A 10,032-nucleotide genomic window follows, 5' to 3' on the forward strand; every position below is an offset into this window, starting at 1 on the left:
GATAAATAGAAAGTTCAATGAACAGCATTTATCTGCATTTATGAAATGTATTTATTACATTTATTAAATTGTTTTAATTAAATTTAATGACTCCTTGATGAATAAAAGTTTTAATTTCTCTTTCTCTCTCTTTTTTAAATCTTACCACACGTTTAATGCTGTCATTGTTTCCACAAAAATATGAACTGTTTTCAACATTGATAATAATCATAAATGTTTATTGATCATCAAATCATCATATCAGAATGATTTCTGAAGGATCATGTGACACTGAAGACTGGAGTAATGATGCTGAAAATTCAGAGGAATAAATTACACTTTACTATATATTCACATAGAAAACAGCTGATTTACATTGGAATAATATTTCACAATATCACTGTTTTTACTGTATTTTGATTAAATAAATGCAGCCTTGGTGAGGAGAAGAGACTTTAAAACATTAACAACAAAAACATTAAAAAATGATAATGTTTCCAAACGTTTGACAGATATGGTATAATAAGTTAGTATAAATTTTATACTAAATGTAATATAAACATTTAGTATAATGTTCAAAACATTGTGTCATTTCGTCCACACAGTCAAACAAAAGAATACTTAATGCGCCTTAAAATTAAGAAATGGTTAAAACTAGCATTGTAATGGCTACATAATCTGAATTTCACATCAAGTTAATATAACACATTATATCTTACCAGCAATGAACCAGCAGAGGAGGAAACACAGCACAGGTATGCCAGTGTAGAGAATAATCTTAGGAACTTCAGCGCCATCTTCTGGCTTCCGAGCGCATGGAAGGCAGGACGACAGATGGAGCACCAATAAAAACACACCAAACACCAGCAGATAGATGGGAATATAGGGCTGCTTTGGACAGTCATTCAGATACATAGCACCTGTGAAAAAGAAGGGAGATGATAGGCTTGTTTATATGCCCAAAATGAACTAATGTTTATAAAGACCTGAAATAATAAAAACATACCAATTGATATCTGAGCGATGGCCAGGGCACTCATAATGAGTTTGGAGATTACTGTGAAACATTGGTTATAGACAATTAGGCATTTTTTTCATGCATTTCTCAGATTTGTAATAGTTGCTCTAGTTTTATCTATACTTGGACAAGGTTTACACATAATATGTTTGTTTGTATATCCTGCCAATGAATGCTCTAACACTCTAGCTATGTAGCTCTCTATAACTGTCAAAGAAGAATCACCATTAATAACATAATTTAATGAAGCATCACATTAACATGTTACACACACACACACACACACACACACACACACAGAGAACAAAGTAATTGTGAATACTTGGAATCAGTGTGCTGAGTTTGGGCTGCCTGCGAATATTTTGCAGTAAGTCTTCCATCGTCTTTACTTCACTCTGGCCTGACAGAAAAAGGAAAAAGAAAAAATTAACAGAAATAATATATATATATATATATATATATATATATGTGTGTGTATATATATATATATATATATATCTATATATCTTTCAAAGGAAAATGTGGGTAGATTGACAAAAGTGACATTGGATATAAAAAGTCTATGAACCACTCTTAAAACAGCTGGTTTTTGTGATGTAAAAAATGAAACAAGCATAAATCATATCAGAACTTTTGCACATTTGATGTAAAAATTGCAACCTTTGCAATGCCACTAAAAACCAAAGTAAGTATTCAGAGAAAAAAATACAAATTAAAAAAAAAAAAAAAAAAACTTGTAATAAATAAATAAGTTAATGGAAATGTTTTATGTAATGGCCTCAGAAGAGGTCAAGAGGGTATTTCAACATGGAATGTGCAGAAAAGTTCAGACTAAGGATGCCCAGGTCAAAGACCCTCTACATCTTTATACACCACAGATGCTCAAGATCTGGTGCTCACATGTGGTTTTCACAAGTAGTGATAGTAGCTTCTTGATGTGACGCCGTTACCACTTCGGGAGGGGAATTACCTCAAAGTATTGTATTGTATTGTATGTATTCAGGAAGGGAAGTACCCCAAGATACTCTAGTATTATATTGTATTATATTCGGTATGGGAATTACCCTGATGGTGGTAATAATAATAACAATAATAATGTTTGATTTGTAAAGCGCCTTTCCAGTGCTCAAGGAAGCTTTACAGTGTGCATGCAGACAATATCGACAAACAATAATAAAAGCGAAAAAATTGAATATTACAAAACAGGAGGTTAGAGTAACGAGAATACAGAATAGTAAAAGAGCATTATATAGACAGGGCAGCATACAGCAGCATACAATCAAGCACAATGAATACAGAACACTGCTTAAGAAGTACAACATTCAGAAAATAAGCAAGTTTTGAGTAGCAATTGAATTGAATAACAACAATCGGGGGAGAGAATTCCATAGTTTGGAAGCAACAACACTGAATGATCTTTTTTTGATTTTTTACAGTGCTCTCACAGGCAAAATCAGTAGGAATATTGCTAGCGTGTGACAGAGTTCCAACAATAATGATCTCAGTTTTGTCCATGTTTAGTTTACATTTTTGTTTGGATTGAGTCATACTGAGAATAGGTGAAGCACCCTTTAAATCCAGGTCTTGGCCATGGCTGGGTCATTCTAAAACATGCATCTTTCCTTGCTGAAACCATTCTTTTGTTGATTTATATGGGTATTTTGCATGACCACTGTCATGTTGAAAGTGAAAGATCTCATCATTTTCAGCTTTCTAGCAGATGCCAGAAGGTTCTGCGTCAAAATAGATTGGTACTTGGAGCTATTCACAAATCCCTCCATCTTCACTTAAAGCCCAAGTTTTAGCTGAAGAAACTCCAAAGCATGTTGCTGCCACCACCTTTTTTTTATTAAAGAAAACTATATTGTTTGAACTACATATTCTTTATCATCCTTTGCGGACCTGTGACAAAACACCAGATCCATGAAAGAATTTGGAAATTGCTGCAATTATTATAGTTCCAGAAGGAACGTTTCATGTTCTAGAGGGACTGTAGTTTTTATTTTTCAAAAAGGCCATTATCTGGAGGACTATGTGGAGAAGTTGCTGGTGGCTTCTATTTGTTTTCCTGTTTCCTCTGTTCTATGTTCCTGTTTGTCATAGACCCTTTTCACAGACTGTGAATTTACATTTATAACACTATACTTAGTATTATATTACCTTTGCATCATTACAAACAAAACTAGTTACCGCTGCTGTGAGGGTGTTTCTAATACAGCGGCTATAGGAGTGACGATAAAAATGACATCTTTCTCTCTTCTGACTGCTGTTATCAATCACTCTCTATTTTTGTGTGTGAAAACACTATTGTGGAGTTTTTCTTTTGCTATTTGTGCAAATGGAAACACACAATACATATATATTTAATAAAGTCTTTCATTCACCGTAGGGTTGGGCCGAAAGACAATACAAATTACATTCAAAACCATTTGAACAGTAAAGATTTTATTGTGCAAAAAACGGCAAACGAATTATAGGCTATTAGATGTTTTACGCGAACTAAACCACTGATATTCCAACGGTGGACCACAGTCCGCATTCAGACCCGCACATTTCCATCCGGACCACGAGACAGGACAGTAGCACCATTTTACTGTTTCTAGTTGAAGTGAGCAGTGCAGATCACACCACAAGCACTCAGGATCATTTGTGGTAATGATATTTCAGCACTATATCCTTTAGTAGTTTCATCTAAAGCCAAACGCGCTTCATTCAAGCCCTGTCAGCTCTGTGAGCGTTCTCTCTTTCTCCAGATGCGTGGAGCAGCATAACAGCAAGTGCGCACCAGAGTCCGTGTTGCTTTCGTATTCGCATGAACCGCGGCACGGTTCGAGTGCAACCGAACTCAGACCACCTCCTTCAGGTAGTCTCGGGTTCAGTACAGCTTTCACATTAGCGATTTTTCATGCGAACTATGCCCCGTTTTGAACTAAACTTCCAGTGTGAAAGCACCCTAAGTACTCACCCTCATGTCGTCCCAAACCCGTAAGACCTTCGTTCATCTTCGGAACACAAATTAAGATATTTTTGATGAAATCTGAGGGAATCTGATCCACACATAGGCAACAACAACACTGCACCTTTTGAGGTCCAGAAAGGTACTAAAAACACCATTAAATACCATTAAAACACCATTAAAACCAGTGACATGACTGCAGTGGTTCAACCTTAGTATTATGAAGCGACGAGAATACTTTTTGTGTGCAAAAACAAAACAAGAATAACGACTTTATTCAACAAATTCGTCTGTCCCCTGTCATACTGCTATGCTATTTTCATTGCAGAGCTTCAGTGTTTACGTCAGTATTGGCCGGCTCTGGTCACGTGAGCAGCACAACACATGCGTGTATGCTGACACAGGAGTTCAGAAATACCCTCAGATTTCATCAAAAATATCTTAATTTGTGTTCCAAAGACAAACGAAGACCTTACAGGTTTGGGATGACATGAGGGTGAGTAATTAACAGAAATTTAATTTTTGGCTGAACTAACCCTTTAACCATTTAGTTTTCCACATTGTTTTGGGTGACCGGATATTTGTTTTTGAAAAGTTACCCAGGCTTGGATGTTTTTTTTCAGTAAAAGCTTACATCTGATATATAATGTTAAGTCAAACCTTCACAATCAAGTGTCAAACTTAAATTTTCAAAAAGTCTTCATTTTGAAATTTTGATGAATTTTTTTTTTTCTAGGCAGTAGCGATGGAAATGTTCAATAGCTTTTTGTCCCGAAGACTTCAGGCTATGTTTCTGTACAGAAATTAAAGAGAGAATTATTCACTTGAGGAAAATAAATGTGACAGCTAGACCCAAGGTGCATTTCATTCAACTGTAAGTACCCTACGAAGAGGACTTCACAAGACACTATGCCATCATAATGGAGACTCCAATGCAACGTGAGAGAACATGTTCAGTTCAAGGGGCACTGCAAATGGCATAGGGAATTGACAAACATCAATACCTCACTTCGCAGAAAGTGGAGAGGGAAATTTAACCACCTGTCATTGTGCATCACTCCAGTACTTGAAGTTTTAATAAAATAGAGGCTGTGATTGAGGAATTAGTCCCCAGTGTGGTTTGCATGAGGCTGTTCATGGGATTAAAGAGCGAGAGATGTAACAGTTACACTGCAAACCACAATGATTTAAGTCACACCTCTAACATGACATTGATGACAATATTATAGCCTACACTCTTAATAATTTTAATTATAGGCCTATAATTCATTGTATAATAGACCTAAAAAAAATGTTTAAAACATTTTCAAAGATAGCTAATAAAATCCCTCTCATGGACCTTCTCCTGGTCTGTTCCTGGTTGGTGGAATGACCTACCACGCTCTATCCGAGCAGCTGAGTCTTTAGCCATTTTCAGAACACTGCTAAAGACATATCTTTTTCGTCAACACTTGACCCAGTAATATAGCACTTTTTTTATTTATATTTTACTTTTTGTTTTTTGATTTTCTATTCTTTCTTCATATATTTGCGTATATATTTAAAAAAAAAAAAAAAAAAAAAAAAAAAACAACCTAGCTACGAGCACTTTACTGATGAAACTGTGACTGGACACGGCACTTACATACTGTTGTACTCATGTTGATTTGATTGCTTCTACTATTCTCATTTGTAAGTCGCTTTGGAGAAAAGCGTCTGCTAAATGACTAAATGTAAATGTAGCTAATAGCCTAATCTTTTATTATCCTCACAGCATGTATAATATTAATTTAATAATAAAAGAAGCCGAACCTAATAGTTATAATAATAGACTAGAAGAATGTAACAGGCCTACATTAATTGGAAATACCAAATTCTCTTGATATTGCCAAGATTTGATGCTTTTGACAATCTCTGGCTATCGTCGATACATGATCATCGTCTGTTGACGCAACCCGGGTTACCGCAAGTGTGACGTCACACAGCGCGTGCGCAAAAGTTTTAATCGGAATCTATATAAAACACATATAAACGGATATTTGAATCAGATTACAATGTTTAGAGTACATGTAAACAGATTTGCAATCGGATTCAATTCATTCGGATTGACGAAAATTGGTGCATGTAAATGTAGCCATTCAGTGTTAAAAAAAAATCCAAAAACAAATAAAGGCATAAATCCTTTCTTTCACTGAATGCAATCCATTAAATAATGTCTAACCATTGCCTGTGGTGAAATGACATATGCACCTGATTAGTTTGAAGACATATTTTTGTTCCTAATGCATTTTGAGTCTCCCTGTATACTGTTGAGATCTAAACACCTCATAATCTGAAGGTGGCTATTCACACTGTCATAGCATTGCCTGTTCGTATCATTTTAAAGTGGTGTCTCACCTGGAGTCCTTGCGTGTATTCGTTATGTTAAGGAAGGAAGTCGTCTGGTAATGTCTTCAGTTGAAGTCTGAAGCCAACTGGGTTCTTTGGTCATATTTATAGTACTGTTGTTCAGGGAATGTTTCCTTGAGGCATTTTCACTGGAAGAAAACTTCCACAGAAATGTATCTGGTTAGTATTGCTCAACAAGAGGGTAATTACCTTGCTCTATAAACCTTTCAGACTTACTTTAAGTCTTCTCTGGCCTGCTCAGTATTAGGGTAGTTCCAGTTAGTTGACTCCTGTTATATTGTCACCATCACTTGTGAGAGTGCCCGCACTCCTCCCAAAAAATGGAGCGCAGCTGGAAGAAAACAAAACTAGAAGTTTTTCGCATTTCATGGAGAGAGAGAATGATTGAGTACAGAAAGTCCTTAAAAACTGCTAGATCTGCTTTTTTTTCAAATCTTTTAGAAGAAAATAACACACAACCCTAGGTATTTATTTGATACAGTGCCTAAATTAACAAGAAATAGAGCTTCAACTTCTGATGTTTCCAAACAGCACAGCAGTAATGACTTTATAATAATAATTAATAATAATAATTTTTATTTATATAGCGCCTTTCAACACCCAAGGTCGCTTTACAGAGATAGGTTAAGGAATAGGACAAGATAATCATCAACATAAAAACACAACACACAGTCACTTACAAGGGGTAAAGATGTACAGACAAGACAAAAAAAAATTATATATATATATATACATACATATATTTACAGACTGTGAGCAGAGGAATAATATTCAGAAAAATAATGTGTTTTTAAGAGATTTTTGAGGGAGAGAAGGGTGGATGTTTGACGGATGTCTTGAGGAAGGGAATTCCACAACCTGGGAGCCACAACACTAAAAGCCCTAGCTCCCATAGTCACCAGACTAAACTTGGGGGTGACTAACAGTCCTGCACTAGAAGAGCGTAAGGAACGAACTGGAGCATAAGGCTGAAGTAAGTCGGATATGTATGTAGGGCCAAGGCTATGAAGAGCTTTGTAAGTAAGAATTAGTACCTTGAAGTTTATACGCAGGGAGATTGGAAGCCAATGAAGATGATATAAGATTGGAGTAATGTGTTCATTCTTTCTTTTATGCGTGATCAGGCAAGCAGTAGAGTTTTGAAGGTATTGTAATCTTCTGATATTTGTAGCTGAAAGGCCATAGAGTAGTGAATTACAATAATCCAGTTGAGATGTGACAAAGGCATGTATTATGGTTTCAGCATCCTGCTGACTAAGAGAGGATCGAATGCGAGATATATTACGTAGGTGAAAAAAGCTGCCTTTACCACTTTACTAATGTGGTCATTAAATGAAAGAGTGGAATCAAGGAGAACACAAGATTGTGAGCAGTCGTAGAGGGCGTTATCAAGTCACCATCCAAATTTATCTGTTGACCGGAGAATTTAGAAACAACTGATTTAGACCCGATCAATATTAACTCAGTTTTATCTGAGATAAATTTGAGGAAATTTCCCTCGAGCCAATGCTTGAGTTCCTTGATACAGGCTGTTAATGTGGGTGGTGGAGACACTGAGGTGGGAAGTATGCTAAAATAAATCTGAATGTCATCAGCATAACAGTGAAAGTTAAACCCATAACGTTTGATAATTTGTCCAATTGGCAGCATATAAATGGTGAAAAGAAGAGGGCCCAAAACAGAACCTTGAGGTACACCAGAACTGATAGATTTGGTGGATGACTTATGCTTCTGGTATACAACAAATTGTTGCCTCCCTGATAAATAAGAGGAAAACCAGTCAAAGGCTGTGCCAGAAATACCAATTGCTGTAAGCCGTGACAGGAGTATCTTGTGATTTACAGTGTCAAAAGCTGAGCTGAGGTCTAACGGAAGGAGAGTGCTAAGAGAACCAGAATCAGAAGCTATGAGGAGATCATTAAGAAACTTAACCAGGGCTGTTTCAGTACTGTGTAGTGGACGAAAGCCAGACTGGAAAGGCTCATAAAGGTTATGTGCTGTCAGGTGGGCCTGTAACTGAGAAGCAACAACTCTTTCCAGTGTTTTAGAGAGAAAAGAAAGGTTTGCAATGGGCCTGTAGCTACTTATTTATGAACTTCTTTGCTTGCTCTTTCTATTGAAAGAAATGCTTCCAGAGGTCATAGATCCTCTTCTTAATATCGTTAATTCATCTTTATCACTAGGATACGTACCGAAAACTTTTAAGCTGGCTATTATTAAACCTCTTATTAAAAAAACACAACTTGATCCTAGAGAATTAGTCAATTACAGGCCGATCTAAAATCTTCCTTTTCTGTCAAAAATACTAGATACTAGTTATACTAGTTTCATCACAACTATGTTCCTTTTTAGAAAGAAATAGTATCTGTGAGGATTTCCAGTCAGGATTTAGACCGTACCATATTACTGAGACTGCTCTCATTAGAGTTACTAATGATTTGCTCTTATCATCAGATCGTGGTTGTATCTCTCTATTAGTGTTACTGGATCTTAGTGCAGCATTTGACACTATTGATCACAATATTCTTTTAAATAGACTCGAAAATTATGTTGGCATTAGTGGAATTGCATTGTCATGGTTCAAATCATACTTATCTGACCGTTATCAGTTTGTAGTAGTAAACGAAGAGATGTCATATCGATCACAAGTTCAATATTGAGTACCGCAAGGCTCGGTACTAGGACCGTTGCTGTTCACTCTGTACATGCTACCCTTGGGGGATATCATTAGGAAGCATGGCGTTAGTTTTCACTGTTACGCTGATGATACTCAGCTCTATATTTCTTCGCGCCCTGACGAAACTTACCAATTCACAAAATTAATGGTGTAATGTGCCCATTAACTGAGGCTGATTCTTGCATGTTTTTGAACACATGAATGATTTTTTTGTTTTGTTTTTCATTATTTTTATTTTTTATTTTCATGTATTTTGTATGCATATCGTCATATTTACGCTGTATATTTGATATGGGAAAAAAGGTTTATAACATGATGCGGAACTAGCATGTTGATTGATGTGTGGACTCGGACAAAGAATATACACTAACAAGAAGCAACACTCAATAGAACGTTCCATTGAATCAGAAGAGATTTTTTTTTAAAACGGACTTTGTGGACTATTACGGAGTTGAATTTTTTTCTATTGATTGTGATGTAACTTGTGTGGGGTTTTTTTAGATACTTGATTGTGAACGATGTAAAGATATGTTTGTGTGAAGGGGTGTTTGAAAGATGAGAAACTGGGTCAATACACGCACTTTAAGCAATTTATGAAGTATGCTGTGTTTTTTTATTTATTTTGAGTTTCATTATTGGCTTGTTTTTTTTTGTGTTTTTTTTGTTGTTCATCAAATGTTTTCATGCAGACGCAATCAGATTCCAGCCTATGCCCTTGAAGCGTGCTGTGAAATCCCTTATAATATTTGAAATATAAGTGGGTTCTTACAACGGAATGCATAGCTGATATAAAAAATTGGATGACCAGTAATTTCCTTCTACTAAATTCTGAAAAAACAGAGATTCTAATTTTTGGACCAAAAACTTCTTCACGTAATAACCTAGAATACTGTCAAAAAACTGGTCCAAAATGCAGCAGCTAGAGTTCTTACTAGAACCAGGAAGTATGACCATATTAGCCCAGTTCTGTCAACACTGCATTGTCTTCCTGTTAAACATCGTATAGATTTTAAA

At 35.9% G+C, this 10,032-nt stretch overlaps 1 long non-coding RNA gene across 1 annotated transcript; it reads right to left on the minus strand.

The window, feature by feature from the left end:
- Positions 1 to 750: 750 nt before the first annotated feature.
- LOC127511271 (uncharacterized) lies at positions 751 to 6,476 on the minus strand. The gene is made up of 4 exons (XR_007929945.1): positions 6,330 to 6,476; positions 1,320 to 1,397; positions 986 to 1,036; positions 751 to 899 (listed from the first exon to the last, which is right to left on the minus strand). It is a non-coding gene; the product is annotated as an uncharacterized LOC127511271 (long non-coding RNA).
- Positions 6,477 to 10,032: the final 3,556 nt, after the last annotated feature.

The sequence above is a fragment of the Ctenopharyngodon idella genome, chromosome 4 (assembly GCF_019924925.1).
Source record: "Ctenopharyngodon idella isolate HZGC_01 chromosome 4, HZGC01, whole genome shotgun sequence".
Taxonomy (NCBI): domain Eukaryota; kingdom Metazoa; phylum Chordata; class Actinopteri; order Cypriniformes; family Xenocyprididae; genus Ctenopharyngodon; species Ctenopharyngodon idella.